General features: G+C 32.8%; 1 protein-coding gene across 5 annotated transcripts in view; it reads right to left on the bottom strand.

The window, feature by feature from the left end:
* Positions 1–24,057, bottom strand: part of Syx1A (Syntaxin 1A) — a 526,136-nt gene that overhangs the window by 66,003 nt on the left and 436,076 nt on the right. For 2 of the 5 annotated variants that reach the window (XR_011950302.1, XR_011950303.1), the window contains exon 9: positions 9,490–9,563. The exons of the other annotated variants lie outside the window; for them this stretch is intronic. The gene's annotated coding sequence lies outside the window, so the exon portion shown is untranslated. The remainder of the gene's footprint in view (positions 1–9,489; positions 9,564–24,057) is intronic. 5 annotated transcript variants of the gene reach the window in all.

Raw genomic sequence — 24,057 nt, 5'->3', positions numbered from 1 at the left:
ACTTTCTCAAATCACTCTTTCTTTCGTTTTGAAGTAAATACTTCAACGCGGGCAGTCTATGTTCCAGAAATGAACATATCATTTTAAAATATAAAATAAAAATATTGTTCTTTACACTTTTCTTAGTGTAGAATAAGTAAAATAGTCACTTTATGAAGTTTGCTCGGAATACCCGACTGGTTGGCGCCACCACAGCCTCTTAAATAGTTTTCACACCTAAATACAAGAGGGGTAATCTACACTTTTACGCACCAAATTTTATTTTATTAGTTCTCACTCACACGCCCTTGAGGCAACACTCTCAATTCATATATAAAATATTTCTCTACGCCGAAATCGGGCATTTTTTCTCATAAATACGGTTTTCTATTTTACGTGTGATAAAGAAAGAATTATTTGATACTGTATTGTCAGCTACGGTCGTTTTGAACCTCTTTACTCTAAAAATAGTTAATTATAAGTCGATAAACTAAAGGTGATTTTATTTCTCTGGAGTTATATTTGCTCCCATTAACAATCCTTATCCTTCAACGGTCACTGAAGAACCAAACCTATGGAGATACATCCATTCACAAGTCCTTTGAAGTAAGGCTTGGAATCAAAAGATTTCCAACCCTCGAATATAGGGAACCAGTTACAAGGCTCCCACTCATACAGTATGGTGGTGGTATGTAGATAATGTATTCTGAATATGGCCTCATGGATCAGAGTCAGTCACATTTACCATGGAAAAGAAATATAATAACACACTACCTTTCCTGGATGTTTTAATCTCTAAGAACGATACTGGATACGAGACTCAGGTGTATAGAAAAACAACACACATCAACAGATATTTAAATTTCAAATCAAATCACAATATTAATATTAAAAAGGGAATCACTAAATCCTTATATGATAGAGCCAAAGTTACTTGTTCTAACGAAAATTCGTTCTTGGAGGAAAAACATTTGTTAACATCTGTTTTATTAAAAAATAATTATCTTTTATCGTTTATAAATAAGGAATTTTCACCTATCGACCGAATAGAACAGAACAACTTAGAACGAAATCCTACAGCATACACAAGGAATAATACGAGGAAAATAACAATACCATACATAAAAGGATTATCAGAAAAACTTAAGGATAGGAAATCAATTCAACATTTCAACAACATTCAAAACAACAAACACATTGAGATCTATTTTGTCTAAAACCAAACCTAACAATGAACAACAAAGGACAAAGAATTGCATTTATAAAATACCTTGTGAATGCGATCAGTTTTATTTAGGTGAAAAACCATGGCTATTAAATGTTAGAATAAGTGAACATCAATCTTATATTAAAAATAGAGAATTTGATAGATCTCAAATATGTAAACACGCATAGGATAATGAACATAGGGTTCAGTGGAATGATTCAAATATAGTCCTAAAAGAAACGAATGGAAAAAGGAAAAAATTAAAGAAGCGGCTCTAATAATGCTAAATGAGACCAATTGTGTCGCAAATTCTTTGGCAGAATGTAGTACGATCTGGTTATCCATATTAAAAGAGGAAGTTATTAAAAGGAAAATACCAGTATTAGTAAGTCGGTAACATATAGAGGACTTATGGATTTATAGACTTATGGACTTAAGGATTTATGTTTTTTAAATAACAAATATATAAAATAAGAATTTGGTGTTTATTGAAAGTAAACTAAATGCACGACCAAATACCTACTTATCATATCGAGATAGTATTATGAAGTTTTTTTTTTTTCGTAGTTTTTCCCTCATAATTTACTATGGAATCACTAACGGGAGATTGTTATTGTCATCATGGCATGTGTTTGTCTTTTTAAACCCGAATTATATGCTATGATTTTTTCTCAGATATTTTCAAGTTAAAGTTGATTTCATGTAATCGAATTAAGTATCTTACAAGTAAAGTCGTCCCAGGAACTCAACTCAACAATACAAAGTCGTCAACTTTAAAATGTATAATGTATGTCTGAATTGTCAATATAAATGAGGAGTCAGATAAAATTAAATTATTAGAAGAATTTTTCACTAAGTAACAAAAAAACAAAATTTGTTTAATTTACTAATGTTTGTATTTTGAGAACGATTTCCGAAGTGGACATTGAAACGTCAATAAACTTACTTTAACCTTTAATTGTGGCTTATTCCCATTTAAATAGTAATTACTTTAACATGCCATAAGAAAATAGCTTCAGAACAATATTAAAATATGATATGAGAACTTTGACCTTTCAAAAGGGTTAAAGCCTTTTGAACATACAACTAAAATTTGGCCCATTCTTTGTGGCCCACCCTGTACACAAAGCCGGAAGTGTCCAAATAGCTTCTTAACTTAGTAAAAAAGATATCAACTTTTATCTCTGGTCTGTCTATTCCTTAATAGTTCGGTGTCTTTTTTAATTATTAACAATTTAGTGAATAAATGCAATCTTTTCTATTTTTTTGCTTACCATTAAAAAGATTAATATTTGAGGTAAAATTACAAAACTATCTTTTAAAACATAAAAAAAGCTTTAAAATGACAATTGCTAAAAGTTGTGAAATTAATTTGTTGCTTCGAAAACTGCAAAATAAGGCAAAATGGTTAATTGTTTATAACTATTGTAAAAAATCATCCTAGTTATTTATTATTAGGACCAAAGTTGTGTATTGTCGTCCTTAGAAAACCCTCAAAATTTCAGATCGATCCATCAATTAATTTAAAAGATATTATATTCGTTTATCCCGCAGACCTTTTTTGCAAGAGCATTAGACACAAAACAGTGATACGGTAATTCTACTCATACTAAATAACAATTTAAGAGTTAAACTATTACAGTGTATAAAAAGTGATTTTTTGATACATATTGATAGGTTAACTTTTAAATTTAAACCCTTAATATCCTAGTGTTACAATATAAGTAACGCAACATTATGAAATTTAAACAGCGCGCTGCAAGGAATAACTTGTAGTAGGATCGCAAAGATGGTGTAAGTACAGTGCAATTTGACACTCCCTGTAATGCATGTTTACTGGTTTGCAGATACGGTGTGCAGAAATTTTGTACCTGTATGCATTTAAAATAAACGGTCATCAATCTAGATTCTAGAGTAAGTATAATTATTTTTATATCTTTGAATTTTTTTAGGCTCAAAAAGTAAGTCAAACCTTACATAAAGGTACATAACCTAAATCTTTCAAATTTTACTTATATATTTCGCTTAGTTCACTTAATCACTTAGTTCTGTATAGCTCCAAATTTCAGTTTTACATGTATGCAACGCTAGAATAAAGTATGACAGTATTTTTGCAAAAATAACCGCATATATGGGAATGTATTTCTATCTCCCATTTACGGATTTTTTCCTTTTTAGAAACTGCAAGATGCGGTTTTACTTTAGAAGAAGCACTTCAAATAGCTTACGGTGGTGTAGAGTTAGAGGCCGTTTACACATAACCCCCAGAAATAAAGGTTCTCACAGACGAAGAATCCGAAGATGAAAATGATTGATGGAGATCTTGACCATTTGCCAGAGAAACTACTTCGTGTCCAAGCCGAGGTAAAACTTACAAATAATGAGAGAATTAGCACCACTAAAGCCAGCGGATCTACATCAAAATATACATATGCTTGGTTAAAAGGAGGCGATTTTCAAAATCGTCTGGATACCATTCCAAAACCATTTTTTTCTGAATATAAGAATTTAACACCCGTTGAATTGTTCGAGTTATTTTCGGATAACCCATTATTCCAATACTTAGAGTAATAAATTGAAAAATATGCTCTTCTCAAAAATGTTCCCGATCCAAATACCTCATGTCAAGAACTTGAAATGCTTTATTGCATTTTGATTCTTAGACAATACGATCCAAAACCAGGAAAGCGATATTACTGGAATTTTAAACCAGACATAGAGCATCCTTTTTGTTAAAAATGCCATGAGGCGGAATCAATTCGAGCAAATTATGCAATTTGTACATTGGGCAGACAATAATGACATCAAACCGAAAACATTTATAAAGAACTTTGTGTCAGAAGAAGAAATATTTTATGACGAATCTATGGTTAGGTACTATCACAATTAAAATGGTTATCTAATAAACTTTGATATATTTATATCAGGGAAATAACCCAAAATCCAGCGAAAGAGACGAAAAATTATACGAAAAAGCTACTGCTCTACTGATAAACATTTTGCGTGAGATACCCACAAATAAAAGGAATTTACCATATAAACTCTTTGTTTGTCAGTATTAACCTACTGTCGAATATGCGAGAAAATGGTATTTGGTGCACCGGTACCAATCGCGAAAATCGTTTACCTAAAGGTATGCCCTTACCATCGAAAACTGATTTAAAAAAAAGCAGATCGAGGTGATTGTAATGAAGTTATTGAACGCAACAATGGGAAAATTTTTGTACGCTAGACCGACAATAAAACTGTTACTGCTGCCACTACCCCTTAAGGCATCCAAACAATGACACCAGTAAAAAGGTTTTCTCAAAAGAGAAGAAAATTATTCAAGAACCTCGTCCGTGTCTTATAGAAAAATATAACTCATCGACGGGAGGAACGGACATGATGGTTCAAAATACGGGGAGGTACACGATTGGTGTTTGATTAAAAAATAATTGGTAGTATCCATTATTTACATGGTTACTAGACGCGTCATTGGGAAACGCTTGGCATATTTAAAGAAGAGCGGCAATTCAGTAAAACCAATCGATTTTCGCAGACATATAGCCGTCTCACATCTTATGAAGTATATTAGAGAAGCTAAAGGTGCAGGCGATCAAAACCCTGAATTTCTAGAAGATCCGGCAGTCGTACCAGCGACACTGTCAGATTTGACAGACAAGATCACAGAACTTTGGGCGCAATATCAAATATCTAGGTTGATTTTTTATAACAGTTATAAACAATTAACGATTATGCCTTATTTTGCAGTTTTTACAACTTTTAGCAATAGCTAATTTAAAGCATTTTTAATTTCAAAGCTTTTTTATGTTTTAAAAGAGAAAGATTTGTAATTTTACCTCAAATATTACGCTTTTTAATAGTAATTAAAAAATCGAAAAAATGGCATTTTACACTACAGTGTTAATAATTACAAAAGATGCCGAAACCGTATAGATTTTCTTTATATACGCTTATGAAAAATTCAGATACCTAGATTTGGTCACAATCCAGAAGAGTGTCTGTTTTGCTTAATTCCCTGTACTATCACGTCTTTTAACAATTTAATATAGAAAACTACCAACGAGAAATTAGATTTACTTGTTTTAAATCACGAGTTGGGCGACATACATCGCGACATATGGCGTAAAAATTATCTAACTTCGTCACTGATTGAAAAAAAAAATGAGAAAAATAGACAGCTTTATAAACCTGTACGTATGACTAAGCAGAAAGAAAAAATATTGGAATTTATAAAGAATAATAAGGTTTTGTACAAACCAGATATTACCATATTTTTTAAATCAGTCTTTAATAAGCATTAGCGAAAGTTTAAGAAAAACTTTATTCTAACAAAGCTGATTACAAACTTCTTTAAATTCTATTTTATTTCGTAAGAACCTACGGAAAACACAATTTTAACCCGAATTCGAGGAAAGGAAAGCTATTCACCGCAATCTCTTGATAGTCTACTGTTTGTTTTAATTGTAAACGAGATGCAAAGAATGATAATTTATATTAAGTACTTTGTAAGACAAACACAAGTTGAACGTTGAAGAAAGCGTCCGTTATCACTGAAATGCTAAGCTTAAACATTTGCATTTTTACGGTATAAGCGCTGATTTCGTTGTACTATGAGTTTGATCTAATCCGATGTTGCTTTTTCCATTACCATTTAGTAATTTTTACCACAAAGTATTAGCTTTTATATTTCAATTGAAAAACGGACACAAAAAATACATTTATAGTTCAACCACTAAATTTTTAAATAGTCTGGCTCTTAATACCTGATTTTAACTTGGATTATTTGCAACTTGAGCACAATGAAAACTTTCTGACATATTAATATTTTATTCAGGTCAAGTGCTGCATTATTAATTGTACATTAGTTCACTTTGATAAATAAATCCATAACTAGTGCGTGATTATCAGTTCAGAAGTTATGATTAGAATACGTTTCGACGAAGCATCATGCATCTTTTTATATACGTTCTGTTTCAGGTTTGAAAAAAAGCTTTTAAATCAAGTTTCTTGACGATTCGAAGTTAGTTTCGAGTTTTCAATTTTTTTGCTCTAACACTTGTTCCTTTCAGTCTGCTACTTCCATTGCTTCTATGTCCATATAAGCATTGTTCATCGATCTATTTTTTAGTTCTCTTTTTACTACTATGTGTTTCTTGCTTGCGATATTCTTAGGGCGTTTATTTTACTTAGGGGCATCCCTAATTTCCCGTGTTATTTTGGGTTATTCAAATATTGCTTCATTCAAATATACTTATTAGTTCGTCTACTACGTTATAATTCAACTTTTTACCTTATGAAGATTTTTCTGAAGGTTTTCCTCTCCATCTTCATTTAATAGCCCAAGCAGTATCTAAGTATCTATCTCTATCTAAGCAGTATTTAAAATAAGCATTTTTGGGTGTGAAACATATAAAAAGCAGTTTTTTTGCATAAATCGCTCGAAACCAACACTACAAATGATAATTTTATTATGAAATTAGTTACAGATACTACAAGTTGGTTTAAATTCAATTAATAGTAGTACGTCCGTAAAAAAATTGACAGGAGGTAGGAGGTGGGAGTAAGTGAGAAAGCGGTCGTCGCGGCTAAATCGAAATTAATTTTACGTGTTCAAAATCGGTTGGCGATCAAAAATTTCAACTATCTCCGCTTTTATTCAACCAATTTTGATGTTTTTTTTTTAATCCAGGTTTCGCGAGCTAAAAAAAATCAAATATCGCATTTGCAATCACGTATTAATAAAATTTGGGTCCTTTAAACAACCAAAAATTATTTACCGTATCATTTTTTTAACAGCAAAAAAACCTTTTTTAACAGTTTTTTATGTATTTAGTATTTTTTCAAATATAATAATACTTTTTAAGGTTTAAAATTAGCATTATCTTATGTAAAATTCAATTACAAAACTTTTATGCCTGATACAAAATTGTTCTAAAACCAATAGTTCTTAAGATTTATGCGAAAAAAGGAGGAAACATCGATTTTTTCAATTTTTTTCACGCATAGTGAAATTATCATTTATATTAATATTTTGGAGCCAGTTATGGAAAAAACTGCGTTTATATGCTTCACATTAACTTAAAACAGATATCGCCTGGACTATAATCCTTCTGGTTCACGTGAATATTATATTAAAAATTATGTAAGTTCGGATTTTGGTAGCTTTACACACATTTTTTATCACACAGCAGTGTGTTTAATGATGCCACTGTTTATTACCTTTCTTTAGTAATTTATAAATGTCTCTATTTTTGCCTATTTGTCACGCGCTACTAGGTAGGTACAACCAATCCTCTAAATTTTCAAATTTGTGCTTTGCTTCATGCTCTTTCAATATTGTACATGTATCCTTTCTATTTCCTCTCTCTTCCTATTTTTTTTTGCCTGCAACATTTTTAATGTCATCGCTCCACCGCATTTGGGATCTTCCTCGCCATCTCTTTGCTTCATAAGGTCGTAAACTAAATATTTCTCTGTTCCATCTACCATCATCGAGGCGTTGGTTGTGCCGAGCCATGTCACTTCCATTTCAATGACGCTACTCGTTCAATAACATCTTTTACTTTTGTCCTCTCTCTAATTATTGATAAATTAGATTAGTGTAGTTTTTTTCACCTTTATCATGACAACCCAGATATTCCTCCTCTGTCAGTAGGTTTTAATTTTAATGGAATGTTACTCTTTTTCTTTGGTTACTTACTAGCGGGGCGAGGAGATAGAAAGATACCTAGAGGGATAAGATTCTTAGTAGATTTCACCTTATCTCTGAGACCTTGACGATGTTGGAGGTTACCATGTGGTGACCACATGGATTTACACTTGTTTCAACCCTTTTTTAACCTGGCTTGCCCATTTTGAATAATATAATGATCTTGAGATTGAAACGTGAATATGATGAAGTCTTTAAAAGTTCATTAGTTCTCGGTGATCGTAAAACATCATTTTTCGTTTACGCATGTTGGTAACAATGTGTTCCAAGTGTTATATAACTCATGGTTGTGCCTTCGGCTGAATTCTTTATTTTCCTTGATCGGTACTAAGACTTGTCTCAAAATTTTACTATTTATTTCCTTTCGTAAATGCATTTTCTTTACCGTATTTAAACATTGGGATGCATATAAAGATAAGCTTATACTTTTGTACAGGTCTTTGCACAGATGGAATGCACATTCCAATTTTGAACATCTACTTTGAATGGCAGCAATCCCTGGGCCATCAGGTGTAATAAACTTTTCAAGATATTTAAACTTTTTTCATTCTTTGAGTTTTTCTTGTGGCATTTTCATATAAGGCAGGTACACTCTTGATGCTTGTAATAAACTCAGTTTTATTAACTGCTAATTTCAGGCTAATTTTTCGGCAATTGATTCAAAGCTGGAAAATTGAATTTTATGATATCTTCAGACCAGTTCATTGACATTACTAAGCTAAAAGGGCCAAGTCATCAGCAAACGCTAGCGGCCTAGATAAGATTTTGTAAATCACTGGAAACAAAGAGATTCCACGATAATGGTTTAAATCACTTACATCTCCTTGTTTATGCAGTGGATGAATAAGTGCTGTGGTCCAATCAGAGGGTAGAATTTCTGATTCCTCATATATTAAAAATAATATTTTGAATACGCTTTATCGTATCAAGTTCGGCGAATTTCTACATTTTAGTCAAAATACAATTTTAACCACCAGATTCGTTGTTTTTCATGTCACATATATTTTCCATGATTTCACCTAAAGTGGGCGGAAGACTATCTGACGGAGACACACTAGGATAGAAGTCTTGGCTTTCATTAGAGATTTTAGCATTAAGTTTGGATGAAAAATAATCTCCAAAAGCTGCAGCACAAGATTCGTCGTTAAGGTTTAATTTACCATCAGTTGTGATTTAAAAACTTGATATAATTCACCAGTATTGGGTCTTTTAAAATTAACTTCAATTTCATTGATTTGACTTTTGTTGAATAGTTTGTTAGTTGATTTCACTATTTTTGATGTCTCTTTCTTAATCTCTAAAAATTTTTCAAGGAATTTTTTTAAGTTCACTTTATCCACGTTTATTTTCTATGTTAAATAGCCTTAGTACAATATTCGTTCCACCACGAATGTTTAGGTCTCATATTTGACTGAATCGTTTTAGAATAATTCAATTATTACGTATGTTTTAATTTTCATTTAGTACATTCTAAATGGTAATGGAATTAATATTTAACATTTAATCGTAATACAATCACAGCCTCGGTTTACGTATATCACAAACACGAATTTATTGCAATAAGGTTAATGAAATAATAAAAACTTACAGTTTGACTATTAATATTATCGCTACAATAATAATAATAAGTATTACAATGAAGATTATGATGTAGATTAGTTTCTGAAAAAAAAAACAAACGAAAAAATAAAATAAAAAATAATAAAAAAAGACTAAAAATAAACAACATAGCAAATACGTACATAAAAAAGACAAACAACAAAGCTTGCTGGCTAAATAATTGGAAATATTGTATGATTTCATTTAATAGAGAAACAAAAATTTTTAAAGAAGCATTCCTACAGAATGGGTAAAGAACCAGTTAAGACCAATCAAAATTCGTTGTGGAATTAAAAAACAAAATCTATATTATTTCACAATGTATAGCTTGCTACTGTTGCTAAAGTATTATTTTCACACATTAACACTGCCGTGTAAAGAAATCAGCCCATTTCACAATTTTGAATTTTGTCATTTTTTATAAATTATATGGCCTACAGCTCTGCGAACGGCAGCATTTATCAGGAACAGGCAGCAATGTAAAGCATTGTTCAGAATGAACGTAACGACCACTTCATTTTATCAAGGTATTAAGAAACCTTCCTCCTAATGCAGCTTAAGTGCAAAAACAGCTTCGTGAGGCCCGAGCAGTACATATTAATGAATTAATAGCAAAAAAAAAGAGTTAAGAAAAAAAGCTTGGCTACAAAAGGTCTGTAACTGGTCCAAAACTTATTCCACTATATCTTTAACGCAGTGGTGGTAGGTTTGTCGAGCTCTGTATTCAGGAATGGCTTGGGTATGGCAGCAGTTCATTTGAATGTACCCACTATCTTGCTTTTATCCTACGCCTGGTTAAGGTCTCTTTATAAATTAATTTTGCACTATATTGCAGAAGTCAATTTTCAGGTTATGGAGTGGCCTGACATGTAGCCCTACCTAAATCCAATCGAGCATTTTCTCCTAAAAAATGAAATGATAATTTGTTATATTTCTAACATAATTGCTACCTTAATGCTGAATACATTTTAATAAATTTATAATGGACAGCTGGAGAGGAAGTATTGCTTGCAGTTTACAGATAAATCATTCGCTCCAGAATAGACAATAGAAGTTTTATCCATATGTCCAAGACGTATCTGAAAGCTCTTGATTTTGTTCACAATATAGGTCTTAGGATCAGCTGAGTGCCTTTAGATTAAGCACAGATGAAAGTAAGCACTTATTGTAAAACCAGCGAACCTTCACTCTAGTTAAGAGGATAACACTTTCTTTCATATTGAACTAGTTTATCAGCCAATCCACAAAATCACTCTATCATCTACTTCTTAAACCAAATAATCTCATCCAACATCCTTAGTTCGCATTACCCTTCCTCATCTCTACATGTCTTCCATGGCACAAGAAACATCCGAATATAAATAACTCCATTTTCTTTAATAAAAGCAAACAATTTATCCAACCCATCTAATTAAACTAATCTAAACCAGTTTCATAAAAATAAATTCTTTATAGTGATGCATCTAAAAATGATGGGGGGGGGGGGGCACATTTAATAGCACTACAAAACTAATCAAACTCTCTGCCATATACATTGAATAATCGAGGTATTTCGTTATCATTCAAGCATTCTTTTTATTCATTCAAGAAATTAAAAAAATTTCTCAGATGAATTTTATACATGACATATATAATAAATGTATAGACCATGGGATAATTGCCACTATTCCAGGGTACCTTCATATATGGTACTCACAGAACAGGACTCACTTTAGATATATCGGTAACAAAGGTGACATTGAATTGTTTTAAAGAGAATAACGCATGACAAATGGTAAGCTCAATGGAACACAACTGCCAGTCACTTATGTGTATACATCCAGTTATATCTTCCTCAGAGCTACCACATATGCCCAGGAAAAACAAAGTCGTTATAAGAATACTTAGAATCGGACACATTAGGCTTACGCACGGCTTTTTTATAGCATCTACTGATCCACCTGTATGCAGTCATGGCAACAGCATCATCAGCTGGAAGACAATATTAAATGCATCCACGGAATACACAAATCTGTTCAATACCTAATGGAAATCCCATACTTCATACACTTTAAAGTGTAAATGTATATAACAGTGTAATAAGTAACGTCTAATATTTTATTTGTAATGTACCAATGTACCAAACCGCAAAGAAAGTGGACGTGGTTATCACCAGACGGAAAAACAAGGAACGAAATCGATTACATCATGTGTAACAAGAAAGGTATCGTAGAAGATGTAACAGTAATAAATAATGTCTCTCTGGGTAGTGATCACAGAATGGTTAGAGCTAAACTAAGGATTAAGTATAACAAACGTAGAATTAACTTTAATAACACGATACAAATAGACACAGAAAAGCTAAAAGTCGATAAAGAAAAATATGCTAGCAAATTAAAAACCGCCCAAGCACTGAATCTAGAACAACTCAGAGTTAATAAAATTAACTCAGTTATAACAAAAGAACTATTGAATGCTAGCTCAGAAGTAGCAACCCGCCATAACAACAAAAAATCCAAAATAAGTGCAGAATCGAAGAATATGCTGAAAAAACGAAAAGAGCTCCTGTCACTAAACAAAAGAAATACCACAGAATACAAAGAACTTAATCGAGCCATACGAAAACAGATAAAAGACGATATTAAAAAACATCAACAAGAGTGATAGAGAAAAATCGAAGTCTGAAATATACCAAACCGAAATTAGGAAAGAAAAATATTATAACTATGAAAAATCAACAAGGCCAACTAGAAACAAGCAAAGCTCAGATATCAAACATAGTTGAAAACTTCTATACTGAGTTATACCGCTCAAGAAACGATCCCCCCGACTCTTCAAAGCAAAATCTGAAAAGACAAATAACAAACGTAAATTCTGAAGTAATGCCCGAAATAAGCGAAGTAGAAATAGAAAATGCAATTAAAGAATTGAAAAGAAATAAAGCACCGGGTAGTGACGGAATTCTGGCAGAAATGTTGAAAGAAGGCGGAGAAGAAGTCATCAGGTACCTAAAAATACTTTTTAATAAATGCCTATTTGAAGGAAACATACCAAAGGAATGGAATACTGCTAACACAATATTAATACACAAAAAAGGGGACAATACAGATCTGAAAAATTATCGTCCAATATCACTACTATCACAACTTTATAAAACATTCACAAAAATAATTACAAATAGATTGACAACAAAGTTCGATGTATATCAACCAGTAGAGCAAGCCGGATTTAGAAAAGGGTTCAGTACATGTGACCATCTTCACACACTAAAGGTCCTAATAGAAAAAGTTAACGAATACAATTTACCAATCTGTTTAGCATTTATAGACTACGAGAAAGCTTTTGACAGCATAGAATTATGGGCTATTGAGGAAGCACTGGTCAACAGCAGAATAGATTCTAGATATAGGATATTAATACATAATATATATCAATACGCTGAAATGGTAGTCACGATGGATAACGGAATGAAAACGAGGCCAATAAAAATCAACCGAGGAGTAAGACAGGGAGACACCATATCTCCAAAACTATTTACTGCCGCACTTGAAGACATCTTTAAATCACTAAATTGGGAAACGAAGGGACTATCGATAAACGGAAAGTATTTAAACCATCTAAGATATGCAGATGACGTAGTACTAATAGCCGACGGCTGGAAAGAACTGAAGACGATGATCGATGAGCTTCATACGGAATCCATAAAAAAAGGACTGAAAATGAATCTGAGTAAAACTAAGCTAATGTCGAATAAGCCGAAAAATGATCAACCGACGATAACCATCCAAGGAACAACAGTGGAACATGTAGAAGAATACATATATCTGGGTCAGAATATCAAGGTAAACAAAGAAAACCAAACTACCGAAATAAGCAGATGAGTAAGAATGGGATGGGCCACATTTGGAAAACTCTCATACATACTGAAAGACAAAAAGATACCCCAAAACCTTCGAACCAAAGTGTTCGATTCTTGTATCCTTCCCGTTCTCACTTACGGAGCTCAAACCTGGACATTCACAAAAAAGAATATGGACAAGATTCGAAAAACTCAGCGAGCCATGGAACGACAGATGCTTGGTATCTCACTAATAGATCGGCAAACGAACGAAGCAATCCGGAACAAAACAAAAATAAAGGACGCCGCGAAACAAGCAGCTAAATTAAAATGGAAATGGGCTGGACACAACGAACGTCTCGAAGATGGTAGATGGAACAAAGAAGTCGGAAACTGGCGACCGTACGATGCGAAGAGACCAAGAGGAAGACCTCAAATGCGCTGGAGCGACGATATCAAAAGAGTCGCAGGACCAATGTGGAAACGCCTAGCACACAACAGGGATGAATGGCGAGAAATGGGGGAGGCCTTTATTCAACAATTCGGATAGAAAAAGGGCTATAAAAAAAAATGTACCATATTGTAATCGTGTCAATGACCTCAGCAGTCAAGACACGATAATTAAAATATATAAAAAAAATCAATCAAACATTCCAAATGCTATTTTGATTTGTAAAAATTGTAAAGTGGATGAATTTCTATGCACGACATGCACGTAAGTGTAGTTATTATGGTGGCATTTTTATGACAAACAATTAAAAAGGGTAATGCTGGTTTTTGATGGTAATTGATATATTGGAATTATATTTTGTAATATACATACGTCTTAGAAATACTATGGAGAATTATGATTTCTAAAGGGGAAGTACTAAGAAAGATAGGTTAAGGTGAAACACTAATAGTGTGTACATTTAATGTATACCGGGTGGTACATCGTCAAACAAGCCATAGAAAACTCAATGGGAAATACTAAACTGTTGAATTACTTCTTACCTAATTATTTTACATCAAAAATCATGAGATACTATTTAAAGAGGACTAAAATCTGTATTGAAAACAGAGGTTAAAATTGTTCTACGAATTAAACCCATTTCAAAATTTTGCAAAATATAATACATTTACCAGAATATTGTGTAAAAGTTAGGCCACACGTAATGCAATATAACGGGTTGCTTTTGGTCACAATGAAGTTAGATATTAACAATATTTGAACTGTCAATGTTTTTATTTTCTTATTTATTGTTTAAAAAACAATAAAGTTCATAAAATGTACTCAGTTAAAGAGAAAGTAGCAATAATAAGGGTGTCTTATTTTAAGCAATATTGCGTGGAGTGGCAGTTCTTTATTTAGCGTGTACCAATTCCAAGTCGATTACGAGAAAGCGTTTGATCGAGTATAGCACGCCGAGATGATGCAAATACTAAAAGAAACAGGAATTAACAACCAAAATCTAAAAATAATTAGAAATCTTTACTGGAATCAGACAGCAAATCTTAGAGTTGAAGGTGAACACACTGACTATGTGAAAATCATGCGTAGAGTGAGGCAAGGCTGTATTTTGTCTTTTCTAATCTTCAATCTGTACTCTGAAAGAATATTTATCAAAGCTTTGCACGAAACTGAAAAAGGTATTCTACTAAATGGTTACCGGCTAAACAACATCAGATATGCAGATGGCACCATAGTATTTGCGGAAAGCTTAGAAGACCTACAAGTTCTTATGAACAAAATCACGTATTACAGTCAACAATATGTACTCAACATAAACGTTAAGAAGACAAAGCTTATGATAATTAGCAAGAAAAGGTTAACAGAAGGCCAAGTCTACGTCAACCAATCCCCTGTAGAAAGAGTGACGCACTACAACTACCTTGGCACCATAATAAATGAAGAATGGACCAACAACCAGGAGAGTAGAGCACACATCGGAAAAGCTAGATCCACCTTCAATCGGATGGGGGCCTTCTTCAAGAGTCACAACCTCTCTCTTGATACAAAAGTAAGAATGCTGCGATGCTACGTCTTTTCTGTCCTTTTTTATGGTGTTGAATCGTGGACCTTGAACGAAGAAATGTGCAGAAAACTGGAAGCATTTGAGATGTGGCTATATCGGAGAATACTTAAGATCCCGTGGACTGACCGAGTCACAAATGAGTAGGTCCTCAGTCCTCAGAAGAATAAATAAGAACCGAGACGTACTGAACACCATCAAATCTCGAAAGTTACAGTTCTTCGGACATATTCTGCGAAATGAATCCAGATATGCTCTCCTTCAAACCATCCTGCAAGGAAAAATATTTGGAAAACGAGGTCCAGGAAGATGAAGAACATTTTGATTAAAGAACCTCAGAATCTGCTTCAGTACAACATCTGTGCAGCTTTTCCGAGCTGCTGCAGATAAGATAAAGATTGCCATGATGATCGCCAACATTCGTAACGGATAGGCACATCAAGAAGAAGAAGAATTCCAAGTCAATCAACAATTGAAAGACCGATTCCTAATTTTACAAACAATACAGCTGAGGTACCAAGAAATTTAGAAAATGAAAACGATAAGTAGTTGAAAATCGCACAATAAATTCTCGGACCATTGCAAACCAGTTTGACATTCATAATTTCAAAAGTATAGGATTTGGTCGACAAAAATGCCTGAGGGAGGATATTATGGAAAACAAAACACAATATTCTTGAAAAATAAATGTTGGGTTAGGAGTATTTAAGCACAATATTATTGGATCATTTTTCTACGAGGAAAAATTTAAATTCGGAAAATTTTTTTGACTTGCTACAAGGAAGAGATTTTACCGAGACTTGCAGAAGTAACTCCAGATGAAGAAGAAATTTGGTATCAAATGGATAGGTGCCCTGCGCACAACAGCCGGGGGTTAAGGAATTCCTTAAAAACAGTTTTAACGTTTGTTTCATTGGACCTAACTGTAATATTAAGTGGCCTCCGAGATCTGTAGATCTAGCTCCAAATGATTTTTTTATCTGGGGATATCTAGAATCCAAAATTTATTTTCCCCAAAAATTTGCATATACATTAAAAATGCGAATTAATAAAGAGTATCCAAAAATGACGCCAAGCATTCTAGCTAATGTTAGACGAGAATTTACAATCGATCGATATACAGCTTAGGACAAAATGGCGCACTGTTGGAACATTTGTTATAGGTTTACGTTTAAAACTTATCATAATTTTTTTTTTCGTTTTTTGTATAATAAAAACGTACAGTTACAATTAGGAATCACGGTCCCAGCATTTTAAAATTTTTTAAAATCACTTGAATTGTTGTATAACCTGTAATTGGTCTATTAGAATATCTTACCCTAAATAAAGATCTGAGAGGGCTCGCTCTATTGACTGAATAAAAGATTATTGCTGCTGTTTTCTTAACTGACTACGTCTCATTAACTTTACTTTTTAAACAATAACTCATCCAATCAAAATATTGACAATTAAAATATTGTTAATATCTAACTTCATTGTTACCGAACGCAACCCATTACACACATTCTGCACTACGTGTGGCCTAACTTTGACAATAATATTCTTCTTTATGTGCCGTTCTACCGAAGGTTGGCGACCATCAAACGATAGGTTTCTCTGTTTTGTGCCGCATGTATTATGTTCGCAGCTTCTGGTATTTGAAACCATTCTCTCAAGTTTTTCAGCCAGGATTTCTTCTTTCTGCCCAGACCTCTTCTACCTTCAATCTTGCCTTTCACGATAAGCTGTAGCAGACTGTACTTATCATTACGGAACACATGGCCCAGGTATGACGCTTTCCTCCTTTTAACAGTTGTTAACAATTCCACCTCTTTACCCATTCGTCTTAATACCTCTGTGTTGGTCACTCTGTCTGTCCAAAGTATTTTCAGTATGCGTCGATACAGCTACATTTCTAGAGCCGCTAACTTCTTTATAGTTGCTGCTGTTAACGTCCACCCTTCAACTCCGTAAAGTAGCGTAGAGAGTACGTAGCATTTCGTGGCGCGCCATCGGAGGTTAACGCTTAGGTGGCGGTTGCTTAAGAGCTTTCTCATTTTGATGAATTTGGATCTTGCTATTTCAATTCGGATCTTAATCTCTACGTCTGGGTCCCACTTATCATTTACTGTATATCCCAGATATTTAAATCGGTGTACTCTTTCAATACGTTCAGCTTCAATATTCAGGTCAATATGTTGAATCTTCTTTTTACTGATCACCATAAATTTAGTTTTCTTTCTATTGATCTTCAGTCCAAATTGGTTGCCAGTTGTATTTACTCTATTTAGCATCATCTGTAAATCTTCGATGTTATCGGCCAGTATAACAGTATCATTTGCATATCGAAAATTACTTATTGGTACGTCATTAATCTTGATACCCTCGTTGTACTCTTCCAGTGCCTCTAGAAATATTTGTTCCGTGTACAGGTTGAAAAGCAGTGGCGAAAGAATACAGCCCTGTCTAACCCCTCTCGAAATGGTTACGATTTCACTCACCATATGTCCATTCTTCATGTGGGCTGTTTGATTCCAATATAGATTTTTTATAATCTGGATGTCCTTAGTGTCAAGTCCTGTAAGATGTAATAGTTCTATGAGTTTGTCATGTTTGATAGTATCGAATGCTTTCTCATAGTCGATAAAACAGGCGTAAACATCTTTCTGTTGATCCAGACATTTTTGAATCAAGACTTGTATTGCAAAGAGCGGCTCTCGAGTTCCAAAACCGCATCTAAAACCGAACTGTGTTTTACTTGTGCTGTGTTCTAATTTTGCTCGTATTCTGGAATGGATAATACGCAAGAATACTTTAAGGGTGTGACTCATTAAACTTATAAGGCGATATTCACTACACGTCTTAGAATTCGATTTCTTGGGAAGAGGCACAAATGTAGATTTCAACCAGTCCGATGGAATTTGACCAGTATCGTATATCTTATTAAACAGTTCCAATACTACATTCAGGTTGTTCTCGTTAAAAACTTTTAAAAATTCGACTGGTATTTCATAGCATCCTGTTGCTTTTCCATCTTTCGTTTGATCTATAGCTTTTATCACCTCACTTTTCAATATTTTTGGTCCATTCAGATCAAGAGTGTTCGTAGAAATATGACGATAATCCGTAAACAAATATTTTATGTAATTTGCCCAAGTCTGCAACTGTTCTTCTTTATCTACAAAAGTTTGTTGTTCTCGTCTATTAACCTACCAAACTGTTTTTTCTTGTAAGTATAAGTAAACTCCTTGATTTTTTTATGCATATTAAAACTATCGTGTCTTCGTTCTAGCTCTTCTATCTCTTGACATTTTTCTTGTAACCATTTCTCTTTGGATTCTTTTATCTTTCTGCTGACAGTTCTATCCAGTTCTTTATATTGTGTAATATTTCATCTGTCATCCATTCGTTCTTCTTCTTCCGCTCGTAGTCACCAATGACTTCTTTCGTACCGTTGCATATAGCGTCCCTTAAGTTGATCCAGTCTCTTTCAATATCATCAGTATTGGTTGTTAAAGCAACGTTACTATTAATGCTATTTGTAAGCTTGACTTTTATCTCGGGATTTCTAAGTTGATCCATATCTAATCTTCTGTTGTTCTGTTTCTGGATTAAGGTTTTTAGTCTGACTCGTAATTGGGCTACAAGAGGATTATGATCAGAGTTTATATCAGCTCCAGGATATGTTTTGGCTGATATTATTGCTCTTGCAAATTATTTAATTTTTGCAAAATTTTGGTATGTGTTTAGTTCGTAGAACGCTTATAACTTTGTTTTCAACATAGATTTCAGGCCTATACAGTATCTCATGACTTTTTATGTAAAATAATTAGGGAAGCAGGAATAAAACAATTTAGAACTGTTAAATGTAGATTTATTTAGTTATCATGCAGGTAGGAGGAAAGGATGGAAAACTAGAAGACGAAAAGAATATAGCTAAGAAATATTATTATTATATAGAAAGAACTAAGGTAAAAATAAATTAGCTATTTACAGCGATGGTAAATAAAACCCTTTAGCGTTCAGAAGATGAGAAGAAATATATTGTACTTTCATATTTTATACTTCAAAGTACATTAGCATATAGTGAAAACAAAACTCAATTTGTCATGAATTAACTTTGTATAGGGATTTGAAAATTTACACTATTACAGGATATGATTTAATAATCATGTTTTTTTCGTTATCTTCATCTAGTTCACCAAAATAAAATATAAGAAGCATTACACCTAAAAAGCAAAAATTAAACGAAATGAAGTAAATAAAACGAACAAATCAAATCGTAAAATTAATACAACGTAGTAAATTTGTCTCGAAAGAAAATTTTAGATGATAGGATGTTACTACTTTTGTTTTCGAATATAAGACCAATGAATCAGCAGTTCATTGATGTTTAGTTCCAGAGTGGACTGCGCAGTTATTCTACAAGATGTTAAAATAAAGATTCAAGACAATTTAGAAGACCTTCCGGCAATTAAAAACCTACTGTATCACCAGAAGTCTTTATATTCAGCAGCTGATGTCGTATTTACAGATATTTAAATGAATATCTATTAAGAATATAAGTACAAGGCGTACAATGTTTTGTACAGTGCCATCTAGCGGAAGGTTGGCAGCAAAAATTTTTCAAAACAATCAATTTCGTGAAAAAAAAATGGAAATCTGTCGTGAAATTGTTCGTGTGGTGATTTTATATGATTTTAAAGTTGGCCTGACTAAACAATAAAGCTTCGATCGACTACCTCTTGGTTTTCGTGATAAAACACCAGATCCCTCAAGTGTTCTCACATATGTTGTCCCGGAAGAAGATTGATATGCGGGGCATGATTGAAGCAGATCGACATGTTACTTATCATGAGATTCGTTCATTTTTGGGCATAGATATGAGTAAAATACAATTTTGCTTGACTAATTGGCAGTAAGAAAGAGGCACACTTGTTTGATTCCTCATAACTAGACTTCGGCAAATATGCATATTGCATATTTTGCATATTGTGCATATTTTATGCAAATATTTCATATTTTGGCATATTTGTATAAAAGTTTGCATAAAGTGCATAAAAGTTCAGATTTTTATACTGTATTTGAAAATTTTTAAACATACCAATTTATTTCAATTCTTGTATAAAATTTTGTAGTCATTTTAATCAAGAAATGATCTAAGTACGTAATATCTACAGGTACAAAACATTTACAATTTCAAAGAAGATCAATTTAAGTAGCCCTAAACATTCTTAGAAAGTCTCGGTCACTGAGGCATTCAGTTATTGGATAATCGCTAAGGGTTCGCTCATTTGCATTTTATGATCTAATCCCCAAATCTATCTACAATTTATTGTATCTTAACAGCAGGTAAACGGCTAATAGTTTTGTTCCTAATTTAGGGATTTTCCAAAATCTCCCAGTTTATTGAATTAGGTACCTAAACATTTCTAATTTGATGCTCAGATTTGTAAATCATTTTTGTTTTGATATTCAAAGCGTAAACACTCGTTGTGAGTAACAAAAAGGAAGATTGTGATTTTATAATGCCTAAAACAACCAGTGCTTCAACTTGGATTAAACCTTATAAAGAGCTGTCTATGGATATGGGAAAAATCTACTGTTCAGTCTGTGGCAAAATTGTAAGTATCTAATATTTTCTATTAAATATCTAATATTTCATACATACAGGGTGTTTCCAAATGACACTTACAACGTTTGACTGTAGATACTTCTCGAAAAATTGAACAAAACGATATAGTTAATGAGGGGTCAAACTTATTTACTTTTCGAGATACAGGGTGTTAAAATTAAAAAAAATTAAATTCTTTTAGTTAATAACAACAATAACTTTAAAACCAATAAACGTATTTACTTGAAATTTAGTACTCGTAGGTTGTTTTTAAATGAAAAATAGCTTCCTTTAGTGAGAAAAAATTGTCCATGGTACAATACAATGGTGTGTATTAAGAAAAATTTTTCACCTTTACTTTTTTTTATGAAGTCAGCTATTCTAAAACACAATTATTTTTATTGTAATTGAATTAACAAAAAAAAAACTTTTGTTGAATTTTAAAATAAGTTATATGATGTACTAATGGTTAGTAACAAAAACTAATTTGTGGATTAATACTGCATTTAAAACACTTAGCGAGTGTTTTTTTTTCCAAACCAGTTATTTGATTAACCAAAAACACCTTGTATATTTTTATATTTTAAAGGTTGGGTTAAAATAAAGGTTTTTATTTTTATTTATAGATAGCATGTGAGAAGAAATTTCAGATAGACCAACATGTGAGAACTGCTTCACACATTGCAAAAAAAGGAAAAATAGGAGGAAAACATCAAACTTCAATGGCTAAATGTTTCCAATCTACTTCAAAAAAATTAGATGAGCAAGAAACTTTTAATGAAGACTTGTGTCGCGCATTAGTGTCTGCAAACATACCGCTTTCAAAATTAGCAAATGTAAATTTTAGTTCGTTTCTAAAAAAATATTGCAAACTTAATGTTCCAAGTGATCGGTCTCTAAGAAGAAATAATGTAAACGGGCTATACTCGTCGGTGTTAATTAATATTAAGGAAGAAATTGCAGATAATTATTTTTACATATCTGTAGACGAAACCACTGATTCCTCAGGAAAGTATATTGCTCATTTATTGATTGGTGTTCTTAAAGAAGATACCTTACCAAAATCTCATCTTATTTCATGCCAGCAACTTGAGAAAACAAATGCTTTAACAATTTCGCGTTTTATACAAGAAACATTAGCAACTTTTTTTCTTCCGACAACTATTCCTTCTAATAAATTACTGCTTATTTTATCGGATGCTGCTCCTTATATGGTGAAAGCAGGACAAAATTTAAAAATATTTTTCCCAGATTTAATACATGTTACTTGTGTAGCGCATGGATTAAACAGAGTTGCAGAGGAAATACGAAAAAAGTTTCCTCTTGTAAATACCATGATATCCAGTGTCAAAAAAGTATTTCTTAAATCTCCTATAAGAATTCAACTTTATAAAGAAATGCTACCTAACATTCCTCTTCCACCACAACCTATTTTAACGCGATGGGGAACATGGTTAGAAGCAGCTAATTTTTATGCAGATCATTTTGTTAAAATAAAGAACATAATTGATACGTTAACAGATGAAAGTTCCCAATCTCTTTTGGATTCTAAACAAACTTTTCAGAGTAACTTGCTTCAACAAGAACTTTCATTTATAAAATCAAATTTTAGTTTTGTTCAAAAAACAATTACTCAGTTAGAATCACCAAAACTGTCATTGTTCGAAAGTACAGCATTAATAAAAGAATTTGCGTCATGTTGTCGGAACGTTAGAGGTAATATTGGAAAAGATATTTTAAAAAAATTTGAAGCTACTATGGAAAAAAATAAAGGTTACCATATTCTTTCTGAAGTAGTCAGTGTTCTAGCTGGAAATATTTCGGAAACAATTAATTTAGAACCAAATGTTTTGGTTAGTTTGAAAAATGCTCCCGTTACATCAGTTGATGTTGAACGAAGTTTTTCCATATATAAATATATGTACTCAGACAGAAGCCACAAGTTTTTGTTAGAAAATTTTGAACACCACTTGGTCATTTATTGTTACCATAATTCTAAATAAGTTTATTCATACTTAAAAATGATGTAGTTACTTAAAATAAATGTAAATCTTAATGAATAGTAGGAAATATTTAGTTATGTACACTTTTTTTTTTAATAAAATTGTTACTATTTTACGATTTTTTTATTTATTTGTATGCATATTTTGTAAAATATTTTCATATTTTCGGGTAAACACGTGCATATTTATGCGCATATTTTCTACATTTTTATTTGCATATTTGCCGAAGTCTACTCATAACTTTACTGCTGCCCATAAAAAGACACGCATCGATTGATGCCGCACCACACTCAAATAATTTAACGTAGGCAGCACAAATTTTATATGAAACATCGTAACTGGTGACAAAACATGGATCAATTGCCATGAGACCGAAACAAAAAACCGATCAATCGTATAGGTGTTTTGATACGAGCCAAAGCCACCAAAAGTAGTCCCTGGACAACCGTCAATGCTAACACAATCGTCGTGCATCAGGACAATGCTACTATTTGAAGGAGAAAAACATCGATTTGGTGGGCAATTTTGCACACATTCTTGACTTGTCACCGTGTGATTTCTTTGTGTTCCCGAGAATCAAAAACAAACTGCGAAATTTTAAGACGCCAGATGAGGTGGTTGAGCATACAAAAATCTCATTTCTGAGATACCTATTTCGGAATGACATAAATTCTTTGACGGTTTGTTCGAAGTTTTGTGTTGTTTTGTTAAATTTGACGTTATAGAAGCAATAAAATTGACGGCGGACGCCGCGCTTTGTCCTACACAAAGAAGTGGTAACCGGTGTCCGCTGTGGCCTGACAAAAATGGAAAAAAGAAACGCATCTATCTTGTGGGAGTAACCACCGTTCAATTCCGTTCTAAAGCCAGGGATACATCTGGCATACAGCCTTCCGATCTTTCTCCGATCATACATAGTGCGGCGGCTGGGTACCGTTATGTATACATGGAACGGTGGACAGTTGAAAACTATTCGACGAGTTCCTTATGTAAATGAGATGGGGGACTACATATTCGTATTCAGCGAAAAATTTTTGCATAAGATAGAATATTTTTCAACTATATGTACATCTTTTCATGTATACAGAAATGTATCCAGCTCCCGACGAAAAAATTTACATAAGGTAGAATA

This window comes from Diabrotica undecimpunctata, chromosome 3 (assembly GCF_040954645.1).
Source record: "Diabrotica undecimpunctata isolate CICGRU chromosome 3, icDiaUnde3, whole genome shotgun sequence".
Taxonomy (NCBI): Eukaryota; Metazoa; Arthropoda; class Insecta; order Coleoptera; family Chrysomelidae; genus Diabrotica; species Diabrotica undecimpunctata.
Note: the sequence above shows the minus strand (reverse complement) of the source record. Positions and strands in the feature narration are given on the sequence as shown.